We start from the raw sequence: 14,921 nt of genomic DNA, 5'->3' as shown, positions 1-14,921 counted from the left end.
AAAGGGGTAGAGGTGTGAATTCTCCTTAGTAATTACTGCTGAAGTGTTGCAAAAGTGATCGTTCTCTTGGTTAAGTGCTCTCTGAGGCTATGAGTTTTAAGCTAATGTTCATGCATTTGTCTGCTATTCTGAAATGCTGATGCTTATGGTTCCTTTATGCAAGCTCCGCCCAACAATGTGAGAGTTAATGTTTATGCAATTGTCTGCTATTCTGAAATGCTGGTACTATGGTTCATTGATGCAAGCTCTGCTCAGCCGTGTGAGAGTTAATGTTCAAGCAATTGTCTGCTATTCTGCATTGCTGGTACTTATGGTTCATCTATGCAAGCTCCGCCTACCAATGTGAGAGTTAAGGTTCATACATTTGCTTATTCCTACTTCAAAGGTGGGTTCATATTGACTGTGTTATGCAAGCTCCGCCCAGCAGTGTCTTTCAAAGCTAATATACCTGTGTGCTTATTGCTACTTGGAAGGTGGGTTATAATTGACTGTTATGCAAGCTCCGCCCAGCAGTGCCTCTCAAAGCTAATATACCTGTGTGCTGTGTTATGCAAGCTCCACCCAGCAGTGTCTTTCAAAGCTAATATACCTGTGTGCTTATTGCTACTTCAATGGCGGGTTCTTATTGACTGTGTTATGCAAGCTCCGCCCACCAGTGCCTCTCAAAGCTAATATACCTGTGTGCTTATTGCTACTTCAAAGGTGGGTTCTTATTGACTGTGTTATGCAAGCTCAGCCAAACAGTGCCTCTCAAAGCTAATATACCTGTGTGCTTATCGCTACTTGGAAGGCAGGTTATAATTGACTGTGTATTGCAAGCTCCGCCCGGCAGTGTCTTTGAAAGCTAATATACCTGTGTGCTTATTGCTACTTCAAAGGCAGGTTCTTATTGACTGTGTTATGCAAGCTCAGCCCAACAGTGCCTCTCAAAGCTAATATACCTGTGTGCTTATTGCTACTTGGAAGGCAGGTTATAATTGACTGTGTATTGCAAGCTCCACCCGGCAGTGTCTTTCAAAGCTAATATACCTGTGTGCTTATTGCTTCTGCAAAGGCGGGTTATTATTGACTGTGCTATTTAAAGACGACGTCCGCTTTCTACCTGTTCCCGCAACTCACCTGTACAAGGGCTACTACTGGCAATACAAGACTGTGCTATTTAAGGACAACGCCCGCTTGCTACCTGTTCCCGCAACTCACCTGTACAAGTGCTGCTGCTGGCTATACAAGACTGTGCTATTTAAAGGCAACACCCACTTGCTACCTGTTCCCGCAACTCACCTGTATAAGTGCTACTGCTGGCTATACAAGACTGTGCTATTTAAAGGCAACGCCCGCTTGCTACCTGTTCCCGCAACTCACCTGTACAAATGCTACTGCTGACTATACAAGACTGTGCTATTTATAGACGACGCCCGCTTGCTACCTGTTCCCGCAACTCACCTGTACAAGTGTTACTGCTGGCTATACAAGACTGTGCTATTAAGGACAAGGCCCGCTTGCTACATGTTCCCGCAACTCACCTGTATAAGTGCTACTGCTGGCTATACAAGACTGTGCTATTTAAAGACGACACCTGCTTGCTACCTGTTCCCACAACTCACCTGTACAAGTGCTACTGCTGGCTATACAAGACTGTGCTATTAAGGACGACACCCGCTTGCTACCTGTTCCCGCAACTCACCTGTACATGTGCTACTGCTGGCTATACGAGACAGTGCTATTTAAAGAAGACGCCTGCTTGCAACCTTTTCCCGAAGTGCTACTGCTGGCTATACAAGACTGGGGTGGTTATTCCGAGTTGATCGCTCGTTATTTTTTTTCCGCAACGGAGCGATTAGTCGCTAATGCGCATGCGCAATGTCCGCAGTGTGACTGCGCCAAGTAAATTTGCTAAGAAGTTTGGTATTTTACTCACGGCATTACGAGGTTTTTTCTTCGTTCTGGTGATCGTAGTGTGATTGACAGGAAGTGGGTGTTTCTGGGCGGAAACTGGCCGTTTTATGGGAATGTTTGAAAAAACACTGCAGTTTCTGGGAAAAACGCGGGAGTGGCTGGAGAAACGGGGGAGTGTCTGGGCGAACGCTGGGTGTGTTTGTGACGTCAAACCAGGAACGAAACTGACTGAACTGATCGCAGTGGCAGAGTAAGTCTCGAGCTACTCAGAAACTGCTAAGAACTGTCTATTCGCAAATCTGCTAATCTTTTGTTCGCAAATCTACTATGCTAAGATTCACTCCCCAGTAGGCGGCGGCTTAGCGTGTGCAAAGCTGCTAAAAGCAGCTTGCGAGCGAACAACTCGGAATGACCACCTGTGCTATTTAAGGACGACGCCCGCTTGCTTATTGGGGGTCATTCCGAGTTGTTCGCTCGCAAGCTGCTTTTAGCAGCTTTGCACACGCTAAGCCGCCGCCTACTGGGAGTGAATCTTAGCTTTTCAAAATTGCTAACGAAAGATTCGCAATATTGCGAAAAGACTTCTCTGTGCAGTTTCTGAGTAGCTCGAGACTTACTCTGCCAGTGCGATCAGTTCAGTGCTTGTCGTTCCTGGTCTGATGTCACAAACACACCCAGCGTTCGCTCAGACACTCCTCCGTTTCTCCAGCCACTCCCGCGTTTTTCCCAGAAACGGTAGCGTTTTTTCACACACTCCCATAAAACGGCCAGTTTCCGCCCAGAAACACCCACTTCCTGTCAATCACATTACGATCACCAGAACGAAGAAAAAACCTCGTAATGCCGTGAGTAAAATTCCTAACTGCATAGCAAATTTACTTGGCGCAGTCGCACTGTGGACATTGCGCATGCGCATTAGCGACTAATCGCTCCGTTGCGAGAAAACAATAACGACCGAACTACTCGGAATGACCCCCATTGTTCCTGCAAATCATCTGTATAAGTGCTACTACTGACTATGGCCCTCATTCCGAGTTGTTCGCTCGCTAGCTACTTTTTGCAGAAATGCAAACACAAAGCCGCCGCCCTCTGGGAGTGTATCTTAGCATAGCAGAATTGCTAACAAAAGATTAGCAATTGCTAACGAAAGATTAGCAACTCTGCTAATATTAGCAGAATTGCTAATGAAAGCAATTTCCTTGCAGTTTCTGAGTAGCTCCAGACCTACTCCTATATTGTGATCACCTCAGTCCGTTTAGTTCCTGCTTTGATGTCACAAACACGCCCAGTGTCTGACAAGCCACTCCTCCGTTTCTCCAGCCACTCCTGCGTTTTTACCTGGCATGACTGCGTTTTTTAGCACACTCCCTGAAAACGGACAGTTTCCACCCAGAAACACCCACTTCCTGTCAATCAGCAGAGCGATTGAAAAGCTTCGTTCGCCTGTGAGTAAAATAGCATAATTTTGTGTAAATTTGCTTAGCGCGTGCGCCCTGCTGTGCATACGCATGCGCAGAACTGCCGGATTTTAGCCTATTAGCAATTCTGCTAAAATTAGCAGCGAGCGAACAACTCGGAATGAGGGCCTATATGAGACAGTGTTAAACACGGACGACACCAGCTTGCTTACCTGTTCCAGCAGCTTACCTTTATAAGCGCTGTTTGCTGGTCCAACGAGATTGAGCTACTCTAGGTCAACGTCAGCTGCTTATCTTTCTCACAACTGTTTGTCAAATTGCTTGCGGGTTATACGGGGGTGTGAAGTTTGTCATAATTTCATTACCCTTGCAATGTCACCTTCTTTGTTGTAATTGCTTAGAGTGTGTTACAATAAAATTGTGTTGTACCTATTGCAGGTCATTCTGTGTCTGCTCAATAAATGGGAGTCTTCACTTGCCTCTTTGTCACGGTGTACTAAAAAGGAGGAATTACCCAAAGAGCGTCCTCTGCAGGTTAAGAAGATAACACACCTTTGGACCGGCGTGTTACATGTGCTCTATCATGGGTTGGGATCGTGTTACCGGTGGTTGGGATCCCAGCGGTCAGCATCCTGATGCCGAGTTCCTGGCCGCCAGATTGCCGGTGAGGATATGAGTGCAACAGAGCCCCATGCGGGCTCGCCAAGGGCGTAGCTAATATAGCTGCAGGCAGAGCAGCTGCTATGCGGCCCAGAGCTGAGATGGGCCACCTTCCCTGTCACAGTTACATGTGTTATATACAGGGTGTAGCTACCATAGGTGCAGGGAGTGCAGCTGCTATGGGGCTCAGTGCTAAGAGGGGCCATCTTATCTGTCACAGTTACATGTGTTATAGACAAGAGTGTAGCTACCATAGGTGCGGGGAGTGCAGCTGCTATGGGACCCAGAGCTGAGAGGAGGCCACCTTCACTGTCACAGTTACATGTGTTATATACAAGGGTGTAGCTACCATAGGTGCGGGGAGTGCAGCTGCTATGGGGCCCAGTGCTGAGAGGGGTTACCTTCCCTGTCACAGTTACATGTGTTATATACAAGTGTGTAGCTACCATAGGGATGGGTAGTGCAGCTGCTATGGGGCCCAGTGCTGAGAGGGGTTACCTTCCCTGTCACAGTTACAGTACATGTGTTATATACAGGGTGTATCTACTGTACGTGCAGGGAGTGCAGCTGCTATGGGGCCCAGTGCTGAGAGGGGCCACCTTCCCTGTCACAGTTACATGTGTTATATACAAGGGTGTAACTCAGAATTGCCTACCCTCCCGCATTTAGCGGGAGGCTCACGATTTTTACTTTAGCCTCCCGCTGCCCCGGAAGCCCTGCTAATCCTCCCGCTTTTTCCCAGCCCCTCGTGAGATTACAGACTGCGCATGTGAGACCTGAAAAGCCGGGGGTGCAGGCCATGCATGGAAAAAGTAACCGTGTGCTTCAACCCTGTTAGAAAACCCTGCTAGCAGCTTTGGAGGAGTGTGAAGACTCAGGTACCTGCAGGCTCCTGTAAGGCGCTGAAGCCAGCCGCTGAGATTCCCATAATGGTCTGGGACTGATGCATACACTCAGTGCCGTAACTAGACATTTTAGCGCTGTGTGCAAGAAATGGCATCGGCGCCCCCCCTTAACGCAAACTGGCGGCAGTGCGCGCCGTAGGCACGCGCAAAAAATATAGGGGCGTGGCTTCACGGGAAAGGGGTGTGGCCACAAAATAATACCAATTCATATAATGGTGCACAGTAGTCTCCATTATTCAAATTACGCCGTAGCACCACTACACCAGGTAGAGCCCCTTTTACACCTTATGGCAGACAGCGTCCTCTTTTTACACATTACGGCAGACAGAGTCCCCTTTTTACACATTAAGGCAGACAGCTTCCCCTTTTTACACATTACGTCAGACAGCGTCCCCTTTTTACACATTACGGCAGACAGCATCCCCCTTTTTTTACACATTACGGCAGACAGCTTCCCCTTTTTACACATTACGGCAGACAGCGTCTCCTTTTTACACATTACGGCAGACAGCGTCCCCCTTTTTTACACATTACGGCAGACAGCGTCCCCCTTTTTACACATTACGGCAGACAGCGTCCCCCTTTTTACACATTACGGCAGCCAGCGTCCCCCTTTTTACACATTACGGCAGACAGCGTCCCCGAGTTATGGCTCTGCCATCACCTCCTCTTTGTCAGGCAGATATTACTAACCCTATCAGATATCACTAACCCTAACAGACAACCCTAATGGAAACCTCCTCCAGGCTGTCCCCTGGTACCTTCAGAGGTGGCAGCACCGGGCGGTGGGAGACAGACGGCAGTGCGGGGGAATGCCGCGCTCAGAGTCCCTGCACAGCAGGCGGCGGGAGACAGGCGGCAGTGCGGAGGAATGCCGCGCTCAGAGTCCCTGCAGAGCGGGCGGCTCCGGGCGGCGGGAGACAGGTGGCAGTGCGGAGGAATGCCGCGTTCAGAGTCCCTGCAGAGGCGGCGGCTCTAACGCGCGGCGGGAGACAGGCGGCAGCGCTGGACTCTATAGTGAGAACAGTGGCTGCAGCCGTGTATGGGTGGGGGTGTGCTGCCGATGGTGCGCCTTCAGCACATGTGCGCTGTGGGCAAGGCACCATCGGCACACACCTAGTTACGGCCCTGCATACACTCCAACTGTACCTTTTTGGCCAGTACAATACCGTTTTTTTATGGTCTGTACCTGACAAAAAGGGCTTTGTACTGATTTTTTTGCTCACTAAATCTCCATAGAAAGTATAGGAAAGGGGGGGGGGGTGACCACGCCCCTTTTACCCATGACCATGCCCCTTTTCCTAATTTGTACCGGTTTTCGAGTGTTCAAAGTTGGAGGGTATGCTGATGAGGAGACGGGCCGTCACCCAGGTAACCAGAACATCCAGCCATACCCCGGGAGCCGCTAGCGGTGTGAGCATCAGGCGTTGTATTCTGTTCTGAGGCATGCATTTGTCGCCGGCAGGGTACCGAACTGCACACTCTGCCAGTGGCCCCTTCCCCCATATGTTTTTTTTCTAGTGACCGCTGTCCTTGATTGTGGCCCCCCCTCCCCCCCACGGCATTTTGACGGGATTCACAGGACTGTGGGGAGGAGGCAATGCATTGCAATTTCCAACAACCTATTTGGCTCCACCCCCGCCCTAAAGGCCCGTGAATTGCGGCAAATTGTGGCGGGGGCGGGGCTTAATTATGCAAAGTGCCTGGCCACACTGAACAACCTGAAGTCCTGCTGCAAGTTCCGCATCAAGTCTGTCAAAGTCAGAAAAATGTCTCTATGCACGTTGCCATATTTGCACCGCACACTGGTCCGCGCTGCGCATGCGTACGCTCTACCGTGAAGGCGCATACCCGCGATAGCGTGCACTCGCAGGCGCGGTATGCGTATTTACGGTAGAGTTTATGTAGTCGTAGCGTGCGACTCATTCGTTACAAATGTTCACAATTAATGTAGTTTGTAGATCATGGTCCCCTTGATAGATTCTGAAAGTTTGGTTAAAATAGAAGGTCCCTGTTTAAAGGAATCCCTCTTTGTATTGTACGAAGGGTCTGACAGGAATCATACAGCAGTGTTTGGTACCCATCGGAAGAGTATTTAATTAGTAATATTCCGGTGTTGGTTTGGAGCGTATTAATCGCTCGTGCGAATAGTTATGGACATAAGAAGTTTATGTCCATTTCTATTATTTACACATACTCAGGTATGCGGCGGGAAACCCAGTTTCCCACCCACCTGAGCTGTTGGAAATCGTCACAGCCCACCTGTATGAATCACCCTATGACCTTTTGTTATGATGCAGGGCCGAATTCCTTCGGCCAATGGACAATGGGATTGTAGGACCATGAGATTGCATTGTGTGTGGGGCATAAATAGGCAGGCCGACCACATCCAGCTCTCACTCTCTCATCAACGGTTATCTGCTGATAGCCGGGAGCTGGATATCGAGGCGCAGGCGATCATACCCTTTGTGCGTAAGTTTCTCTCCGTAATCATTGTCTTTCTGTGAGCCAATTTCTCTCATCTCTCTCTCTCTCTCCCTGTTCTGTTCTCTCATATCTCCCCTAGACTAGGCTAGTATTGTATTGTATTAGATAGTATTGTATTGTGTTGCATTTAGGTCAGTGTAGTATTGTCTTTTTGTATTTATTGTTTAGTTCTGTGGTTAGGAAGTCTCTGTTATATTGTAGTGTATCATTTGTACTGTTATCCCCTTTTACAAATATATTAGATATAATACAGTTAATAGGCTTTGGAACCTAAACCAGTATCTGTGTATTTTCTATAGTGTTAAGTGTTCACTTGAGCGTCGGTGACGCTCAAGCAGCTTTGTAGTTAGTCAGGTTACACAAGGTTGCACTTACACCCTGTATTCACATTAAGTTATTCTGTGTATTTCATTGGTATAAGGTTTAAACATTAAGGTATAGCGTTGTGAGCGTCTGCGCCGCTGGTGACCTCCTCGTGGTCTCGAGCGTATGCTACGCCATAGCGAATCATTACTCTAGTCATAGCCAATAACGTGTCCTGTGATCACTGGGCCGTGAGCGAACGTGACGCTTGAGCGTCTCGCCTACGGCTGAGCGATCGTTACGCAACTAGCGTACCATTACGGTACTTCTTAAGCAAACAGCGTACAGTGTTCTTAGACTTCATAAAGGGTTGTTTATACGACAAAGGAATTTAGCATTGTCAATTGGGGGACTCGTCCTATCCTTCTCATATCTGCACTAGGTAGATCAGCAGACATTATCCCCCAGCAAAGGGTGGGAGGTTGTCTCCCAGTGCTGACGGGATAAGCGTCTGCTTCGCTTAGATAAAGAATGCTGAAGGAATCCGGGAACCGGAAGTAAGAACAAAACGCTTGTGTCTTTTAAAACTGTTTTATTTCTCTTCTGTCTTGCGTATACACGCACGCATACATTTATCTGCATTTCTTTTTTTTAAATTTCGTATATCACTATTCCTGTTTGCCAATTTTTATAGTTGATAGAAAGTGCTAAAAGAGATTTGCTGTTATTTCATAGTAGAGGTAATAGTTAAAGTATAGAACAACACACGATCTGCCTGGGAGATAAGGCAGTCAGTGTGGATTGCGGTAGATGATCAGGGATCATTTACATTGATAAAAGTATATATTGTGTTACGGTGGATCCTTGCATTGCGTACATGTGTCGCTAACAAAGACTAGCGTACGCAATCCAAAAGGCAGACGCACGCAGCGTACATTACGCAACGTAGCGTCCGGTTACGCTCACGTAGCTCAAGTCACGAAAAGTTGAATTAGCGCAAAGCGATAATTAGCGCAAAGGCGATAAGTAACGCACAGCGGTAGATAACGCGACGCGGTAAATAACGCAAATCTATTTTTGGAAAAAATCTGAAATTTAGTTTAACAGATCCTGCTCCTAATTGGTAACACTGTTGGACTGAAGACAATTTCTGCGCAGAAATAGATATAGAAACAAAGTGTACATGTGTTGAGTGAGTGTGGTTTTGTATACATAAGTTTATACAACTTTAAGGTGGAACCAAAAGGAAAGCCGGGTACTCGTCAAGGGACATACGTGTAAGTGACATATACGGTGGCTAGGGAGGCATCCCTGGTTAAATAATATTTGAGCATTAGAGTATAGCGGACCATAAGGTAACAAGACCAGGAGGTCATAAGGTAACAAGACCAGGAGGTCGTAAGGTAAAAGGTCCGCTATAAAAGTCCAGTGGCACAACGCCTGGGGTGTTGGTGCAGAACCCATATAGGCCATACAAGCTCTTGCTGAAGGAATCGCGGCCGGAAACATCGATTCCATTGATCTTTCAGTACATAACAAGTAGTGCTTGTGTACTGAACGATTGGACCACACGTAATTGTGTGCAGTAGTTAGTAATCTGACCTAATACCATTAGAGTAAAGTGGTCACAAACGCTATTTGTACATTCTGACGTGATTTGTGTAATTTTTTTATTTTTGGAAGGGAAGTTCGCTGGTCACTCAGGAACTATCTAACAACCCCAACTTTACTGGAAAGAGTAAGTGTCCTGCGGGTAACCCTCATATGTTCCAGTAAACTGAAGGTTCCATAGGGGCCCTGTATCGAGTACGCCAGCACCATATCGGTGTGATCAGGTCGTATTGGTCGAGGTGGGCGAGTGAGTGGGGTACTCGGTAAACCGCCACCGCCGGCCTACTGTGGAGTAATTTGGTTGTCTGAAAAGGCTTGCTGAAAACCTTGATACAGAGATCCAAGGAGGACTAAGCAACACCTGCAGACTATGGGGGCCAGTTGCTCAGGTAGGGGGCGATCAACCCTGGTTCAGGTTGATTCTGTGAACCGACCAGTTGGGTCGGCACGATATGTAATGTGTGAAAAATATGGAAGTCACACCGAATCTTTATGTGATGAATGGGAGAGAATGACTGTACAAGACAGGGACAAATTCCCAAGAATAGGTAGCTTTAGTCCAGAAGTGTTACAAAATTTAAGGAGGAGGATATGTCTCGTAAAATCAGCAAAGAGACGAATTCAGCATCATGATTATTTACAGTTATGGCACCAGGAAGGTGAGATACAGAGAGGTTTGGCTCTGGCGGCAGGATCTGGGGCAGTCAGGAAGCTGATAGCCACAGCTCCTCCTCCACCATACATTGCAGGAGAGAAGTTGATTGCGGAGAGAAACGCACTGGGTTGTAAAACACAAACTCTTAGTAACCCTGTAAATGTTAATGATGTTAACCAAATAACTCATGCAAGTATTAACCCGTGCAAGATGTACCCTGTTTTGAACCTTCCTCAGGAGTGTGATCAAGAAGACGATTCAGCAACAATTTCAGCTCTCTCTCTTGCAGCCACCATAGCAGAGACCACAGTAGGCACAGCGACACCCACGAGATTAGTGAAAGCCCCTAGCGGAGGGATAGGTGAGGTCGTGTCAACGGGTAAGTACGGCACCATGCACTACACTGAAACAATTGTACCACAACAAGCTGTAGAATCTACACAGGAAGAGGCTGTTAGAATTGCTCCTGTAAGGGTAATAGCAGTTCCCAATGGAAAAACAGATGTGTCTGGAGCCACTCCCATAAGGAACATTGCCATGTACACTCCATTTTCCAGAATGGAATTAAGAACAATAGTGTCCGAATTTCCTGACCCCAGGAAGGATTTAGTTGCTAGCCAAAAATACATCAGGGATCTAGGTAACACTGTAGAACCCAACAACAAGGATTGGCAGATACTGCTAAGAGCTTGTTTACCTTCCAATGTTGACGCAACTCAATTTTTAGCTGACTGTGCATTGGATAAAGATGTACCGCTTACAGACGTGTACAACAAGGATAATGTAAAAAGGATAAATTTACAGCTAAAGGAGTATTTCCCAGCCGTTGTTAAATGGAATAAAATATTTTCCATTAAGCAAAAGGAGTCCGAAACGGCAACAGAATATTTTCACCGGGCACTATTAGAAATGGCAAAGTACACTGGTATAGAAGACATTAAGACCAACCCAAACCATCGAGAAGTAGCAGTATCTGTACTGATGGATGGTTTGAAAGAAACATTAAAAGCTAGGGTACAGACCACGCAGCCATGTTGGCGAGGTCTGTCAGTGTCCACATTGAGAGAGGCTGCTATTGATCACGACAGAAACATCACTAGGCACAGGGAATCGCAAAGTGATAAGTTGATGTCCGTAAGTATACAGGCGCTGACCACAAGGCAGCCTGCGTATGTACCACCGAATCCTGTGGGTAAGGCAAGTGTAATAACATGTTTTTCTTGTAACAGACCGGGACACTTTGCACGAGAATGTAGAACAAAGAATGTACAAAGATCTTTTCAACCCCCTAGACAACAACACAACACACGACAATGGGAGCAGGGTCCACAGAGGCGGAGTTTTGAGCCACATACAGGGGAAACAAAAAGATACCCCCCGAACAGAGGTTGGCATGCCTCTGGTAGTTCCCAGCTAACCCCCTCACAAGTAGTTGCTGCCAACGGGATTCAGGGAGGTCAGCATACCCAATAGGGGTGTGGCCATACCTGTAATCTGCACCCAGTTAAGTTGATTGCTAGTCTTGGAAGCGAACCAGAAATTGCAATCAATGTAGCTGGTAAAACTTTAAACTTTCTTGTAGACACAGGGGCGGCCAAGTCAGTGATAAATTCGACAGTGGGCATGAGAACCACTGGTAGGACAATTCCAGCCATGGGAGTAACAGGAGTAGTCCAGCACTACCCTGTTAGCAAACCAGCCGAGATTACAATAGGGCCTTTGCATACCAAGCATTCCTTTTTGCTGGCTGCATCGGCACCAACTAATCTCCTGGGAAGAGACTTACTATGTAAAATGGGTTGCGTCATTTATTGTACTCCTGAAGGTGTATTCTTGGACATCCCTGAGAATCACGCTCAGGAAGTACGAGACATGTTAGACTCCCCATCAAAATTAATGTCACATTCCATTATGACAAATAGGAATCCATCCCAAGTAGAAGAGATGACATCTCAGATACCAGAGTCACTTTGGACAAAAGATGGACAGGACACTGGATTAATGGCAAACGTAGCTCCAGTAGTTGTACAAGTAAAAGATGGTAGGATAGCTCCAAAAATCCCACAGTATCCTCTGAAGCCAGAGGTGGAGTTAGGAGTTTTCCCAGTAATAGAGCGCTTGCTACAACAGGGCATTCTAGTAAGAACGTCCAGCACAGCAAATAGTCCCATCTTCCCTGTTAAAAAGAGTGGGGGGAGGGGTTACAGGCTAGTGCAGGATCTAAGGGGGATTAACAAAATAGTTGAGAGTCAGTTCCCCGTAGTGCCTAATCCAGCTGTCATCCTAATGCAAATTCCTCCCACTGCCAAATTTTTCACTGTTATTGACCTCTGCTCCGCATTCTTTTCGGTACCTCTGCACCCTGACAGCCAATATTTGTTTGCATTCACATACAGAGGAGTCCAATACACGTGGACTCGGTTACCCCAAGGTTTCATAGATAGTCCAAGTATATTTTCTCAGGCTTTGCATGATTGTTTACAGTCTTTCCAACCGGAGAGTGGATCAGTGTTGATACAGTACGTGGATGATCTACTACTGTGTTCTGATTCATTGGAAGCTTCCCTGAAGGATACGAAACAGCTCCTGTTTCATCTTTCAGACACAGGTCACAAGGTTTCCAAAGACAAGTTACAATTATGCCAAACTAAGGTAAAATATTTGGGACACTGTCTAACACAAGGACTGAGACACCTGACCGCTGATAGAATTCAAGCCATTAGAGACATGACACTGCCACAAACCCAGCAACAGATCAGGACGTTTCTAGGAATGTGTGGGTATTGCCGTAATTGGATCCCAGGGTTTTCCATATTGGCGCTACCTTTGCAGGAAATGGTCTCTTCAAACAAACCTGATCGGATTTCGCATACAGACGAATCTGAAACAGCATTTGAGAGACTCAAGCAATGCCTAACGCAGGCACCAGCACTAGGTATGCCAGACTATGGGAAACCCTTTGAACTATACGGAACAGAAAGTGCTGGGTGCGCAGCAGGTGTACTAACACAAAAACACGGTGATGCCAGCAGGCCAGTTGCATATTACAGCGCTCAGCTAGATACGGTAGCGCGATCCCTCCCCACATGCTTGCGTAGCGTTGCGGCGATAGCATTGCTAGTGACAAAAAGCGAAGATGTCGTGCTAGGCCACAACCTCACAATCCATACACCGCATGCGGTATCTGCCTTATTGAATTCTGCCCAAACCAGACACGTCTCATCAGCAAGGTTTACAAGATGGGAATTGGCATTAATGGCCCCAGTAAACATCACCATAAGGAGATGCAGTGCATTAAACCCTGCAACATTTCTCCCAGGTGTGCCTGGTCAGACACAAAGGGTGGAAGGTGAGAGTGATGGGGAAGGAGGATTTAATGCAAAGGAAGATACACATGATTGTATGGAATATTTGACCCAAAATTTTACCGCAAGGCCTGACATCAGTGACAATCCACTGGAAGATGCAGAACTCACGTTCTACACGGACGGTAGTTGTCACAGACAGTCAGACTCGGGAGACTTGTGTACTGGATACGCAGTCGTAGATGACCAAGACACCATAGAAGCGGAACCGCTAGGCCCACCTCACTCAGCCCAGGTTGCTGAACTGGTCGCCCTAACCAGAGCATGTGAATTGGCTAAGGGTAAGTCAGCCAATATCTACACCGATTCTAGATACGCCTTCGGGGTAGTCCATGATTTCGGAGCCCTATGGCGGCTCAGAAATTTCATGACGGCAGCTGGCACACCGATAGCGCATGCAGCTCATATAAAAAGGCTTCTAACAGCGATACAGGAACCCGACAGAGTGGCTGTTATCAAATGTAAAGCACATACATATAGCCAAGACCCAGTATCCCTTGGTAACAGCCGAGCAGACGAAGCCGCAAAGCTTGCAGCTGCTACCCCCATACAGACAGACACCACACAACTGATGGTATTTAATACCATCAACACACAGAAGTTGTGTGAGATGCAGAATTTGTGTTCCACACAGGAAAGAGCAGTCTGGAAGGCAAAGGGATATGGCCAGGAGTCCTCAGGGCTCTGGACGGATGGACATGGTAAACCGGTGGCCCCCAGGGCATACCTTCCATGTCTGGCTGAAGCAGCTCACGGGCTGACTCATCTAGGCAAGGAGGGGATGTGCAAATTGGTAAGAGCATACTGGTGCGCCCCAGGATTCTCCTCTCATGCGGGTAAAAGAGCAATGTCATGCCTTACCTGTCTGAGAAAGAATATTGGAAAAGCAATACCTACAGAACCATCCCATATCCCACCTGCCGGCGGCCCTTTCCAGGTAATACAAATTGACTTCATTCAATTACCCCCATGTCGAAATTTGAAATATGTACTTGTCTGTATAGATGTTTTCTCGAATTGGGTCGAAGCATTTCCAGCAGCTACAAATACTGCCATGTTTACAGCTAAGAAAATTGTGCAGGAATTTGTATGTAGATATGGTATCCCTAGAATCATTGAAAGTGATAGGGGTACCCATTTTACAGGTGATGTCTTTCAAGGAATGTGTAAGTTGATGGGAATTGATAGTAAGCTGCACACTCCGTACCGTCCACAGGCGAGTGCGAAGGTCGAAAGAGTGAACAGCACTATTAAAAATAAATTGAGTAAAGTAATGACAGAGACAGGATTGACGTGGCCAGAAGCTTTACCCATTGTTTTGTATAGCATCAGAACCACTCCCAGGTCCCCTCTTAATCTGTCTCCTTTTGAAATCTTGTTTGGTCGACAACCGCATGTCATGATTAACCCTCAGGATGATTTGAAATGTAACAATGAAGTAACTGTAAAGTACTTGATTAACATGAGTAAGCAGTTGAGGAATCAAAATGATAATCTGAAGTTGGTGATTCCTGATTTACCAGATAGTAATTGTCATGACATTGAACCTGGGAATTATGTAATGATACGAAATTTTCTACGCTCAGGTTGTCTTATTGATAGATGGGAAGGACCATACCAG

General features: G+C 46.9%; 1 long non-coding RNA gene across 1 annotated transcript in view; it reads right to left on the bottom strand.

The window, feature by feature from the left end:
• Positions 1 to 14,921, bottom strand: part of LOC134901380 (uncharacterized) — a 95,574-nt gene that overhangs the window by 65,339 nt on the left and 15,314 nt on the right. The window lies entirely within an intron of this gene.

This window comes from Pseudophryne corroboree, chromosome 1 (assembly GCF_028390025.1).
Source record: "Pseudophryne corroboree isolate aPseCor3 chromosome 1, aPseCor3.hap2, whole genome shotgun sequence".
Taxonomy (NCBI): Eukaryota; Metazoa; Chordata; class Amphibia; order Anura; family Myobatrachidae; genus Pseudophryne; species Pseudophryne corroboree.
Note: the sequence above shows the minus strand (reverse complement) of the source record. Positions and strands in the feature narration are given on the sequence as shown.